General features: G+C 38.8%; 1 pseudogene; it reads left to right on the forward strand.

Annotated features, from left to right (window-relative positions):
* Positions 1-527: 527 nt before the first annotated feature.
* On the forward strand, positions 528-3,584 carry LOC148001019 (ubiquitin-conjugating enzyme E2 N pseudogene; annotated as a pseudogene).
* Positions 3,585-14,104: the final 10,520 nt, after the last annotated feature.

The following is a 14,104-nucleotide window of genomic DNA, read 5'->3' on the forward strand; positions in this document are numbered from 1 at the left end:
AGATAGTCAATAAAGCCATTGCTAAAACTGTTATCCTTACCAAGACCTATACAAAGCCAAGACTTGGCTTTCCCAGTAAACATATCAAAGTCTTCACGTTGTGGGGATAAACAGAGCTCATTAACATGGATCAGACACAGCTCAAAACAATTGAAAAAGAAAACAACAAAGATAAGCCCCCGAGAATGGGAAGTTAAATCATACCCATAAGTACCATATTAACTACTATGGTCAGTCTTTAACAAAGTATAACAAAACAATAAAGTGGTGTTTCTCAACTCTCCTAATGCTGTGATTCTTTAATATAGCTCCTCAGGTTGTGGTGACGCCCAGCCATAAAATCATTTAGTTGCTACTTCATAACTGTAATTTTGCTACTGTTATGTATTGTAATGTAAAAATATGTAATGTGCAACCCCCAAGGGGGTCATGACACACAGGTTGAGAACGGCTGTAATAAAGGACCAAACACACAAAGCTGTGGAAGAAGGTAGCTAGCACAAAGACTGAAACCTGAGAAGGTACAGATGTTGGTTACTTCCAAGCAGACAATCAGCATGTTTAAGGGACTGAAGGAAGCCATAATTAAAGATAAAGAAAGGTATAACTGCTTTAGTTCATAGGGCACATGATGGTGTGATCCAGGTATTTTCCCTGACAAGCCCTACGATAAAACTCAATTCCTAAAATCCAGTGTTAATATTGTTTGCAGGTACAATACTAGAGAGGTAGTTAGGTTCTCCCAGGTATGGAGCCCGCATAGCATTGGGGCCATAGTAAAGGGAAGACGGCAGGTCCAGGTCTGCAAGCATGTTCTACCTATGCCATGGTTTATAGCCCCCCATCACAGATGTCAGTGTTATGTCCCTGGATTTCTGTAACAAAGAGCTAAATGAACTACTTTTTCTTTGTAAGTTCTCCTAAATCCTGGCATTCATTTATAGCAATGAAAAATGCATTTAGGTGAATGACATCAATAAAAGAAAATTTATAAGAAAGAAGAAAATGGAAACATCTGAGTTAATGGGCAATAATCATAAAATAAAATTTCACTAGAGGGACTCAATAATAGATTTGAAATGGAAACAGAAACAATCGGCAAACTTAAAAGTATGCAGTTTGAAGGGCAAAAAGAAAAATGAATAAAAATGAAGAACCTCAGAAACAGATACCTCTTAGTATATTTATCAGCAACTTCTGTATGAAAAAAGGAAATAAAAGAAATGACCATAAAACATGTGAAATGCAAAATATTTAGGAAAAAACTTAGATATCACATATAATAGAAAACATATACTATTTGTATCTCTGAGCTTAAATTAATTTAACATGGTAATTTTTAATTTCATCCTTTCCTTCAAATAACATCATTTCCTTTTTCCTTTTGGCTGAATAAAACTCCACAGTGTCCATATATCACATGTTTTTTCTCTGGTCTTCTGTCAATGTAATGGACATCTTGACTGGACTTCTTGGTTGTTATATAGCAGTAAACCCCAATGTGCAGTTATCTCTGTGCTATGTTGACCTTCCGACCTTCGGGGTCACACTGGGGCATTGCAAAGGTAGGCCCTATAGTAGTTTGTGCTTTGTTGATGACTCCGCAAATTGAATTTCAGTGTGGCTTATCAATTTACATTTGTACTGGACATATGTAAAGATTATGCTAGTTTTAATTTTCCTAGCCTAATGCTCTGCTTGGCTAAGCATCTATAACAGTTCTATCCAAAAGCAATCTGGCCCTGCACATTATTGGCTCTGATCAGGGAATAATCCTCATCCATGTGCTTTGCAAGAACTTGTGTGGCAATCTCTACCTTCTTCAGACAAGACATCTTTTACACATGCATACCTAGCTTGGATATTTAGGGTTTACAAATTCTATATATTACATCCAGGTGAAGCTTTTACTTGTGTATTGAAGACAAAGTCTTCATAGCAAGAAAAGACAAAACAAACACACCAGAATCCCAAAGTATACTGACAATTGAGACTCCTAAGGACTCTGCCTCCACACAGGACCAGGCTGTGTGTGGGATATGAATGAACCACAAAGATCTATGCAAGGGATCATGACATTAAGGAATGCCCTAACAAACTTCTGATAGATCTTTCTGTCAGAACAGACATATCAAATCTGGTTCTTAACTATCAATAAAAAAAAAAATCTGAGGATAATTCAGCGCACTGTAAATGCCACTGATCTTGTCTTCCTCCAGAGTCAAAAACATCCAAACCTCCTCCTAGCCTTAAAAGCTAAAAAGCATTGAGCTTACATTCTAGATTTTACAAACTCCATTCCCACATTTGCCCTATTCTTGGTCAAAGCAGGCTAAAGTTAAGTTGCTCAGTCATGTGCCTTCTTTTATAGTTTTCATTTATTTGCAAAATAAAATAAAGCACAACTATTCAGGTCATCTGTATCACTAAAGAGTTGTGTTTACACCTTTAAAGAAACATTCCATTTATCGGAAGATTTCAGTACAAACTTGTCTGTAACCCTCCACCAGCTTAGCAAGCATGTTTCCTTCTTCTGCCACTGCAATGGGCACTTCAGGAAGGTGCCCATAGATTAATTCAGTAGAAAAAGCAAGTCATGGTTAGCTAAATGGAGAGTCTCTCCTGCCGTATCAGCTTTAGATGCTCCTGCATTTGATGATTATCGATGTTATTAAGAGTTTAGCTTTTAGGCTCTGTATGATGGTTTGAATATGCTTGGCCGGAGGAGGGACACTACTAGGAGGTGTGGCCTTGTTGGAGTAGGTGTGGCCTTGTTGGAGTTGGTGTGGCTTTGTTGGAGTAGGTGTGCTACAATGAGCATGGGCTTTAAGACCCCCTGTCCTAGCTGCCTGGAAGCAACTCTTCTCCTGGCTGCCTTGGGGGGTGGGGATGGGGGAGGAAGGAGGAACTCTCAGCTCCTCCAGCTCCATGCCTGCCTGGATGCTGTCACATTCCCGCCTTGATGATAATGGACTGAACCTCTGAACCTGTAAGCCAGCCCCAATTAAATGCTGTCCTTAGAACAAAAAAAAAAAAGAGTTTAGCTTTTAAAAATAATCTCAATGAAGTAACCTCATCAATTGCACATGTAGTACATCAAAAAGCAAATCAATGACTGTGCATGAGTCCAAGTGAGCTGGAGACAAGAGCAGAGGCTGAACTTGTGATCTGAACTTGTGAACTTGTGCCAGGCCGCCCTGCAGGAACATCAAGGAGACCCAAGAAATAGTTCCTATCATTAAAGCAGAACCAGATGAAAACAACACCCAGTTATTTTCATGTGGTCATTGTGGATCCCAGGATTCCCCCTTTGAGGGAGGGACATTTAAACTTAAACTATTGCATCTAGAAGAATACCCAGTGAAAGCACCTAAAGTATGGCACATGAACAACATTAATCTTCTTAATGTAGTCAGGTTTGGAAGAATATGTCCAGATATTTTTGAATGATAAGTGGTCCCCAGCATTGCAGATCCATACAATTCCACTATCAATTCAGGCTTTGCTCAATGTTCCTAATCCAGATGATCTGTCAGTAAATGATGTAACTGAACTGTGGGAGACCACTGAAGCCCAAGCCATAGAAACAGTGAAAGCGTAGACTGGGCTGTGTGGTATAGATAATGTTTAAGTTGATCAGATCACCAAGTGTGCATCACTTCTCTTCTACCAGAGCTTCTTCCTTTGGTTGTTTGCATTTAAACACAGTCTTAAAAACACTACAGATGAAAATCCCACACATTAGCAAATCTCTGTCTTGTCCTGGTTTGCTGTTGCATTGTAAAGCATGAGAAGAGACTGGAAGTACTATCTGGTTTGTTGCAGTGACTCTCTGCTTTGCCTCACTTCTCCATCTTTCTCTCCCTGCTTATGGGGCCTAATTACATTTGATAAAAGCAGTTAATCAAAGTTTTAGTATATGCTCTATCCAAGTCCAACTTTAGATGCTATATGGACAGGCTTGATTGTCTGGACTGAAATGGGAACATTAAATAAACACTGTGACTTAGCTGTCAAGTGTAGATTCTCAGCACTACCCTTTAAAAAGATAGAAAAAGGGAAGGAGGAGGGAGAAGAGGAAAGCTTGTGATAATTTTGTATGGCTTTTCTTGAAACTTCTGTAAATCTAATGTTTTAGAAAAGTGTTTTATTGTTTTTCAAAAAAAAGCAATTTCAACTTCAAGTTCTATTAATATTACCAAAAACTCCATGGTTGCAATAGTATTCCTTGACCTTTCCATTGGCATGAACCCTACATGCATACCTGAAGGGCCAAACCTCTGTCAATTGCCCAAGACACTTGTGAAAGTAGCTACCCATTGTGTGTTACACCACAAGACTTTGTTGGCATAGGATCTTGGTGAGGCTTATTTTAATGAAATGTCCATTCCTCCTTCCAGTGTGGAAACAAATTGAGCTAAATAGGCTTCTTTATCTATTTTTATCTATGCACCAAGGCTTGATGGTTAAGATATACATAGGTGGAAGTTGTGGTTTTTATTGGGAAATTTCCATTCATTCAAGGAGATCTTAAGTATCTAGTAATCCATCTCTGTCGTCTGCCAACAGTATCCTGGGCATGTTGTGCAGCATCCACTGCTTCCATGTGAGGGTGCATACTGCAGTTTTCTGTCTGCATAGTAGCATGCCCTCCCCATCTGTGCTGCCTAGTGGACTGGTATACTGCCTATAGGGCATGCTTGGCTACTTCTCCAAGGCTTATCATCTATCTGATCTTCTAAATTATCTTCCCTTTATCCATTAATAAAGCTCAGTTTAATGAGCCCATAACTTTCTTTAGAATGTTTTTCTGTATCTTAGTGTAAGAATGTTTTAGTTGTCCTAAAAGTGGCCAGGCTAGTTTCGTTCATCTTGCTGAGATGAACATTGGCATTGTTGGGTTTTACACTAAATGTTCTGCTGACATAAAGTAATCATTGACTAAAATTCGGGTTCCTATCTTGAACACAGAATGCTGGATTTCTGGGGACAAGAATACAGTTAATAGGAATGTTAATAAGCCCAAATTTCAGTTTAAGGATCTTCATTGTAGATTTAAACTTCACAGAATATGGTACTTTTGAACCCATGTTAAAATATTTGGTTAAATCATACATAAATGTACAAACAGGAAACCTAGGCTGAAATAATTTTCTGTCTCTACAATGTTAGAAAAAATAGTTGCTTCAGGCATTAGATAAACAAATCCAAATCCAGAAGGAAACTCTAAACAGAGAAAGACCTTTGGCTCCAAGTCCACTTGCCACCTGTATAGGTGGAGCCAGATCCGATCAGCCGAGTAGAACCTGGAGCTGTATTTAGTCTCTGAGGTTTCCCTGATGAATAAGTTAGTTTTAAGTCACAGTTCAACCCCCTGGAGGAGACAGTCTTATCCATCTTTTCCTTTCTCAAATCCCACTGAATGAATGTTTGATGTCTGTTCATGGTTCACTTTATGAATTCATGAAATCCAACCCCAAAGTGAATTGAAGATGGGCCAAGTCCCTTCTAAAACCAGAAGAAGACCTTTATGGGCATGACCACTGCCTATACCACTGCCCTCTTAAAGTTCACAAAGTCTTTCACAACAACATAGAACCAAGTTTCTTTCATCCTGCTATCTAAGGCCCGTTTTCCAAACCAGTAGCTAAGCTCCTATCCCCAAATCCTAGCTGTGGCCACTGGATGGCAGTAAGAGACTTCTGTCAGAAACTCCTGTTGCTTCAGCTGCAAATAGCTCCAAAATCTCCCCAAATGACCACCAGTCAATTGACCATCAGTCAATTCAGGCAGGGATCATCAGTATCCAGGAAGGATCAGCTTGGCTCACAGCACATAAAGTGTTGGTGTGTGTGGTGTGTCTGGGAGGTGGGGGGGTGCTTATGTGACAACTTAAAGACCTTCACATTAGAACTGTAATTAAAGAGATTTTTTTCTAGATGTTTTCTAGAGTATAATACGGTTGCAATTTAGTCATGTGAATGGGACCAGAGAAATCTATAGATTCCCTCTTCAGTATATTTAGTCAAATAGGGGAGGATGAATCAAAACTCCTGTGTCAATGCATTTGAATAAGGAGAAATGCCATTTGTGCATCATTGAGACTGAAGAGATGAAATAAGGGTTGAAGCACTGGCCACACACAATTTGCATTTAGAAGTTTCCCCTTGGAAACCTCATATCATTTGTGACTGACTTCACCCCATCCTGCTAATGGCATTACAACGCCCATTGACAGTTAATTTATGGGTTTAAGTAAGAGTGCCTAGCAATCTGAGAAAGCGGATGTCCCAAAGACCACTTCACCCTTACCCATGCAAATGGCCCAAGTCCTGACAGAAGACTGTGAAGGAAGGGATTCCAAGAGGCTTCTAACCCATTAGAGTCAGAATCTAAACCCTGAACTTTTTAGATAGATGCAGGTGCCTTTTCTCTTGTGTAAAATTGCAGACATTTAATCCATGAAATCAAAGAATCATTCAGTGAGACGGCCATAGTCATTTTATAAACAAGGTAACATGGAATTTCAATAATGCTTATAACAACATATTTATAATCTCCTCTCTCTGTGTCTCTGTCTTTCTGTGTGTGTCTGTCTCTCTGTCTCTCTCTTTTCTCTATCTCTTTCTTTTGCATGTGCATGTGATGAGTGCAGTGCCAAAGGAGGCCAAAAGAGGGCATCAGATCCCTTAAAGTAGAGATACTTGCAATTATGAGGTGCCTAATGTGAATGTTGGGAACTGAACCCGAGTCCTCTGCAAGAGCAGAGTGTGCTCTTAAGCTGGTTCTGCGAGAAGATCTTATTTAAAGGAAAAGGGTGTAGTGCTTACTGGGGAAGGATGAAAATTCCAACAAAGACTAGGGTTGCCAAGACAAACCCACTATGCAAATTTTAAAGTCCTTGTCTTTGTGTACCAGGAACTGACTGAGCCCCAGATTTGAATCACCAAATACATGCAATGGATCTTAGAAAAAATAACTCCTCAAAGCTCTCTGTGGCTTTGACACAGAGACCAGTTATCAAGCTTAGTGTGCTATTTGCAAAATATTAATGAAGAATCTGATAGGTTACTTTTGATTGATGGGGGATAGAGGAGTACTAAAAAGTATACCATAAGTCCATAAATACCACTGTCATCTTGAAGAAAAAAAAGGAGCATTTTTAGTCCTTCTGTAAACCAGCTCTCTAAATACCACCTCATCAAGCCTGCATCCTTATTGAATTATCACATGATGGTAAAAAATAGAAGTTATAAAAATTAAAACAGTGTTTTATGAGTGACTATGGCCTCTCTCCCCCAGTTCTTCAAAGACTGAGTCCATTTGTTAACTGCTACCTTAATATTTATTGAATGAAATACTTAAAAATTTTTTAATAATAAATGAAAAGTATAGGCATCAATGCATTAGAAACAGTGACTACAAAGCCAGTATGGAAAAAATGGACTCTAATGATCATTCAAGAAATGCCTCCAAAAGTTTCTGCCTGAAGGAATTTAGCATTTCTAGGTTTCTTCTTAGGCTCTTATCACGGAAGTAGAGTCCTGAGAAGCGCTGGCTGATTCAGTTGGAGAAGTACCACACTTCTCAAAAAGAAAAACAAAACAAAACAAACAAAAAAATCAGGAAGGCATGACACATAGCAAAGAATGATTTTAATTATCAACGATTTTAGGTGGTAGGTACATGGGAATTTACTATAACTATTATTGTACTAGACATTTTGTTGAGTTTTTGAATATTTGCTATACCACAAAAATTTAAAACTTAATTTAAAATTAATCTACTAACAATCTGTAAGAATTATGACACTATTTGAAATAAGATAAAAAATCTGTACTGTCTTTATTAAAGCAATAATAGTTCAGAAAGTATTACTAAAGACCATCTGTAAGAAAGTAACATCAACTTTGGGAGGAGTGTGATGGGGCAGACCAGATTAGATGGCACCGTGCTTGGCAAGATAAAAACCTGGAGAATGCCCTCTGAACTCAGCAGAAATAAAACAGATACCAATCTGCTTTGTGGGAGATATCTAGCATGTGGGAACTATGAAGATAAGAAATTAACTCAAATTATTTTCTTATACTAAAATGTCTCAATGCTAAGGTTATAATTTTTCTCTAAAATGTTGTTGATGGCACTTTAAGAAAATCACCACCCTTGCATTCTCTAATTGCACTGAGTAAATGGTCCACATTTATCAAAAATGGCATTTTTTTCTCTGCACAGATATGATTAGGGAACAGATTTGTTTAAAACAATTATCTCTCTCTACCCTTCAAACATTCTTCCTAAGAGAATCGTGCCAGAGAGCCATCTTTTCTTCATTTCTATTTTTATTCTTTTCTGCGAGTTCAATTAAACATGCTTGTTCAAATTCAGTAATGTGCTAGAAAAAATTAGAAGTCACATAAAAAGTGTTCTTCCTGAGAAATAAATTTAGTTTATTGTGGATGCTGACATTTATATGAGTATATGCATGTACCTGTGCTTGTGGGTGTGCGTGTGAGTGTGTGTGTGTGTGTGTGTGTGTGTGTGTGTGTGTGTGTGTGTGCATTAATGAATCGAGTACGTGAATATGTATGACTGTTGAGGCCATTGGTCAACCTCAGATGTCTTTTTCACTCACTCTCCTTCTTCTTGTGTTTTAGAGATAGGGTCTCTTTCTCCCTTTTACAAAGATATTGCCTATTCAGTCAAGCTGAACTGGCCAGTAAGTAGGGACAGCCTGTCTCTACCTCCTCAGCACTAGAATTACAGATACATACCACGACATGGTTTGTGGCATGGAACTCATGGTTTTATAGCAGGCACTTTACCAAGGGAACCATCTCAATGGGTTTAAAATCTGTATTCATCTGTATGTGAGTTATAAAGCTTTTGTAAATGTGGTACAATCTATTCTTCTTAGTAGGTCTCTTGGTTTTTGAATACAGAATCCATCAAGTTACCTTATCATACCAATCAAGCATCTTGACCATTCTAAGCATTCCATAACTGCTAGTCTGCAGTTATTCATTTATTTGTGACACACAGTCCCAACAGACCATAAGTATAACAGGAAAATTGGAGGGTTATTTTCCTCCCCATGGTTATTGTTAAGTAAGTAACTGTCACATCTTTGCTATCGTTTGGGAGAGTAGAGAGTATGGGTGGACCTTGACTTACTTCTCACTTTAACGAGTCATCATCATGAAGTGAAATAAGGCTGTGGTAGAACAGAGGAAGGAGAACAGTTCCGACTGGGGTGAACAGCGGTGGTCAAATGATAATCAATGATAATCGTGGCACTATCATACATTCGTGTAGTATATAAACTTTCCAAAGTTATTCTACATTTTCTCCCATAACTACCATTAGAGGCAGAGGCACAAAGCACACTAAGGAGGTTTTATGCAGAGACCTCTAGAGGAAAAAAGTAGTAAATAAATAAATAAATAAATACATACATACATACATACATAAATAAATAAAAATAGTCTGGTTACGCTGTACAAAAGAACAACAGGAGAGCCAGTATGCATCAAAGTTGGGGATTATTTAAAGAAAGAATGGGTACCACCAAGCATGTGATTCCAAGAACAGGCATTATATAGTGTCTCAAGAACAGACATAGCACCATCTTAATGGCTTTTGAGTTATTCTCAAAAGAGTTGCTAAGAAAATTGTCTTTCTTTTTTCTCTTCTTGAATAAATGAGATTTCAGAATGGCCCTTGGGGTGTCAGGAATGAGATTACAACCTATTAGGATGAAAAAGGAGCCATTAGAGTTGTGTTGGGGGGTAAGAGGGATAGAACCCATCATTTACTGTTCCTGGGGGTTTTGATGATTCCTAGATTTTGAGATCTGAAAGTAAAAGGGCTGCGCATAACTGCTGTTGTGTTAGAATTCTTGATTCTCAGCTAGCAAGAGGCTTCAATTGGTCTCTTTGGTGAGGGCATTCTCTCCCTTCTCATGCACCATAATTTTCTTTTTCTTCCTGTTCTTCCACAGTTTTAGAAGATGCTGTCCTCTTTCCACAGAAAGGGAAGCAACATGGAGGAAGTCGCCTACTGAAAGCAGCCACTGAAGTCCTGTCATACTCTGGGTGTGCTTTGTACTGCGTGACTCTGGCATCAATTTAGGCCAGCACAGAAAAAAGCAATCTAAACCTAACCATGTTGCTTCAAAATACAAAGCAACTAATTTTTTAAATGATGAACTATAAATCAATCAAATTATAGCTCACAGGAAACAATAAGTTTGAAATGTAAACAAAACACTGTTTTTGTCATTAAATGGCTCAGTTTTTGTCTCATACCTGTGATGGTTAATTTCAATTATCAAGTTGACACAAGTGAACCACCTGGCAAGATCCTCAGTGAGGAACTGTCTAGATAACATTGATCTTTGGGCATGTCTGTGGGGAGTTGGGTTGCATATATTAACTGGTATGAGAATAGAAACTATGCTGGGAATTAAAGTATGCATGCATTCATTCTCAGTGGTCAGCAGACTTAAGTTCCTGCTGCTTTGCCTCCCCTGCTGTGATGGGCTGTAATCTGGAGCTGTAAGCTAAAATAAATTCCCTAAGTTGCTGTTTTCAGGATATTTAATCACAGAAACAGACATGAAACTAAGACAGTGTCATTCATACCTAACCTACCAAAGAAATGATAAGCCAAAATGAGTAAAATTTTATATTTTCAGATTATGTTGTACTGCATGCTAAGCATTTTGCTGAACATTCTGTAGAAATAATGGTCTCTAATCTGCACAGTGAATTTTTATTTAAGGGTAAATATTATTTCTGGTAAAATAAGAAGTTTAAAACTTATTAAAACAAATGGAAAGACATTTGACTGTCAAATGGCAAAGCTATAATTAGAACCTGGGTTACCCTAGATTGCCATCTGTGCCCAAGTCACTCTGCTAATCTGAGCCCCCTGAATGAAGAAGAGGGGGACTGGGAGGAAAATTTTGAACATCCTGTGTTAACACTGTTGTTAATTAGAATGCCATCAAAGAAGCAGAGTTACAAGACACACATGGCTTTGTTTAAAAGAACTGGATCTGTGATGACTAAGAGACTGTAGCTCTAGGTTATAATCACTGCTATAGTGTCCTCTTCACTTTAGATGCTGGAATCCAATGCTGACTGCATAGGTAGTTAGAGAGAGATAAGAGTTATAGAATGAGGACATGGCCAACTTCCCACCACTGTGACAAAGAGCCTGAGACAAAATTTTTTAAAAGAGAAAAGGTTTCAGTAGGGAGGAAGGATGAGAGTTACACAAAAGGCCACAAGGAGCCTAAGAGAGGAGAAGAGACTCGGGGAAGGACTTGAAGAGATCAAGGAAAGCAGAAGAGTAGGAAGAATATACTACAACATATTTGTTTAGAAAATGCCAAAATTTTATTTATTACCTTTGAAATTACATTTAAGATTTTTCAAGTATTTTAAAGGAGAAAAATTCATTGTAATACTTTTTCTAAGGTATTAGTCCAAGGTCAGTTACATTGTTGTTTGGGGCCTAACATAAGGCAGTATGCGATTGCAGTAGTAACACATGGAGGAGGTACATCTTCTCCTGGCAACCAAGAGGCAGAAAGAAAGCAAAGAGGCAGTGACAAACTGTACCTTTCAAAGACATAGATGATGTCTTTCAAAGACAATGATGGACTTCTGACAACTTCCTTCACTTACTATTTCTACCACTTTCTGAACTGGGAATTTAAGGGTTCTTTGGAAAGTCAGTTAGATGGTGTTTTGCTAGGACAAACGTGTGAAGGAACTTTTAGCTGAAGTGGACACAGGTGAAAAACTAAGGAATACTTATGAAGAACATTTTACTGAAACAGACACAGGAGAGAGGATGTTCTGCTAAAGCAAGCACATGAAAGGACATGTGATAAAATATTCTTTGCTAATGTCACACATGTTATTGTTCTACCTTACACTGAGTAGGTGACTTGCATTTGTTGGGACTACATAGAGAGAAAGGCACCAAAGAACTCCTGATGGTGTACTGTAGTTTCTTGTCACTTCCTTGGACCCAAGCTAATGGTCAAAGTGATGCCAGCTGAGAGAGAAGCATATGCTGAGGCAAGACACATGCTAAGGCAAGACCTATAGGGGACACGTGATATTTGGTTGGGACTCGGAAGGACAGTGACAGAGGCTGAGATAGGCTTGCTTATAGAGCTAGCCATGCAATGCTAGTTGGCCTTGTGGCTTCACTGATCTTCAATTTGCTGAGAGGCATAGGTGAGAACTTCTGGTGTTCTTCTGGGTCCCTCCTGCTGACTCCAGCTGAGGTTGTGGCCTGGTTGTCTCTGCTAGGTAGGGCCACTGCTGCTGATTCCTGTTTCCTATCCCGACTCTACTGAACTGGACTGCTGGTGAATCCATAAAGTGTTTGCAAGTGGATGAAGCTGCTGCTGCTGACCTGTGAACTGAACTGCCAATTTCCAGACAACACATGTAGGAGTTACTCCAAAGAACCATTTCTAAACAGGTCCACTTCCCCTGTATCCTTTCTTTTCTACTACCTCTTGTTGGCAGTGGGCTACAAGAGAGTTTAAACTGTTTAAAAGCCATCATTAAAAGTAGGATTTGAAAAAAATTAAAGTCACAACCTTCCATTATGCCACCAATTGGGGGCTAAGTTTTCAACAGAGGAGCCTTCAGGAAACAGTAAAAATCTCACCTGGAAGAGGAATAGCAGATTCAAATGGAAATCCCCAAGCACAGGATGAAGGACACTGAAAAACTGAAGCTGGCTACAATGGGCTCATATCTCCATAAATACAAAGTCAAATAAATCAATCACAGCCAAGAAGTAAAGAGTGGGAAATTTATTACCTGCAGCCAGAGAGCATGGGTGTCACTTCCAAAGCCATGATATTCTAGACTAATGGAAGCATGGGGATTTTATTCAACTCCCCATTCATATTCATATAGAGCTTGGCCCAGCCCTAAACATGTCCAGCTAAGGAATGCATTCCTGAGCATGCTCAGTTCAAGATAATGATTTCAAAAGAGAAGCTAGTAGGCATATGTTAGAGTGTGCATAGTTCAGTTATTGAGCACATGTGAAAAAGTAAAGTGATAGAAATGCCCAATGGATTTGCTCAGTTTATTAGTAGAAAATAACAGGAAGGATGTCTGACTGTGCATCAACCTAGAAGCTTCCCCCAAAGGTGGCTGCCTTGCTCAGTTACTAACAAACTATACCAGTTTTAGTCGAAACTGAACATATGGATAAGGAGATCTTATTGGAGCATTTGTCAGAGTGGCAGGCACACACTCAACCCAGGAAAGAGTTAGTGAAGCAGAGAGAGGATCCCCATGGCAATTTGAAAAGACATTAGGTCCATGAATTGCCTCCTACCACTGGAGTGATTTAGCAGATTTTGGATGACATGCCTGGTCTTCAAGATGGTTCCTGCCTCACTTCCTCCTTCCTAGTCTCCTAGAAGGATCTTTCTGCTGGTCCAGGCTAACTAGAAACACACAGGGGAAAAATTCTGAGGAATGCAAAGTAGCCAAGCCAAGTTGACATATCACAGAGTCACCACTGTCTATGGTTTTACAGATGTGGAAAGTAAGTCTTAGATAGGTTGGGTGGAAAAATCTAAGACCTCAGGGTTGGCAAAAAAAAAATCCTACTAACCCCCCACACCTTTTTCTTTTTCCAATAAGATGCTTGAAGTAGAAGTCTCACTTAACTTGACAGATGAGTATAGATTGGAAGAGAATACTTTTCCTATGCTAGGCTGTGAAGGAATTTGAGCTGAGAGTTCTTTTATTGACCTTTTGATGTCTACTATAGTATGAAAAAGAAAAGTTGTAATATCTGTGTTGTGAAAACCCAACCCTTCAAAATTGATAATTGTAAATGGACTTGAGAAAGAAACTATCAAGAGCCATTCATATTTACTAAAAGGACTCACAGTTGAAGGCAAAAAAACTTTTCTTACAGAGCAGGCTATCAAGAATCACATAATCTCGTTGTGTGGTCTTATTGAAAATAATACAAAACTAAATGACTGTTCCTGTGTGTGTGTGTGTGTGTGTGTGTGTGTGTGTGTGTGTGTGTGTGTGTGTATAGATGAGAG

Source organism: Rattus norvegicus, chromosome 15 (genome assembly GCF_021556685.1).
Source record: "Rattus norvegicus strain SHRSP/BbbUtx chromosome 15, alternate assembly SHRSP_T2T, whole genome shotgun sequence".
Lineage (NCBI taxonomy): Eukaryota > Metazoa > Chordata > Mammalia > Rodentia > Muridae > Rattus > Rattus norvegicus.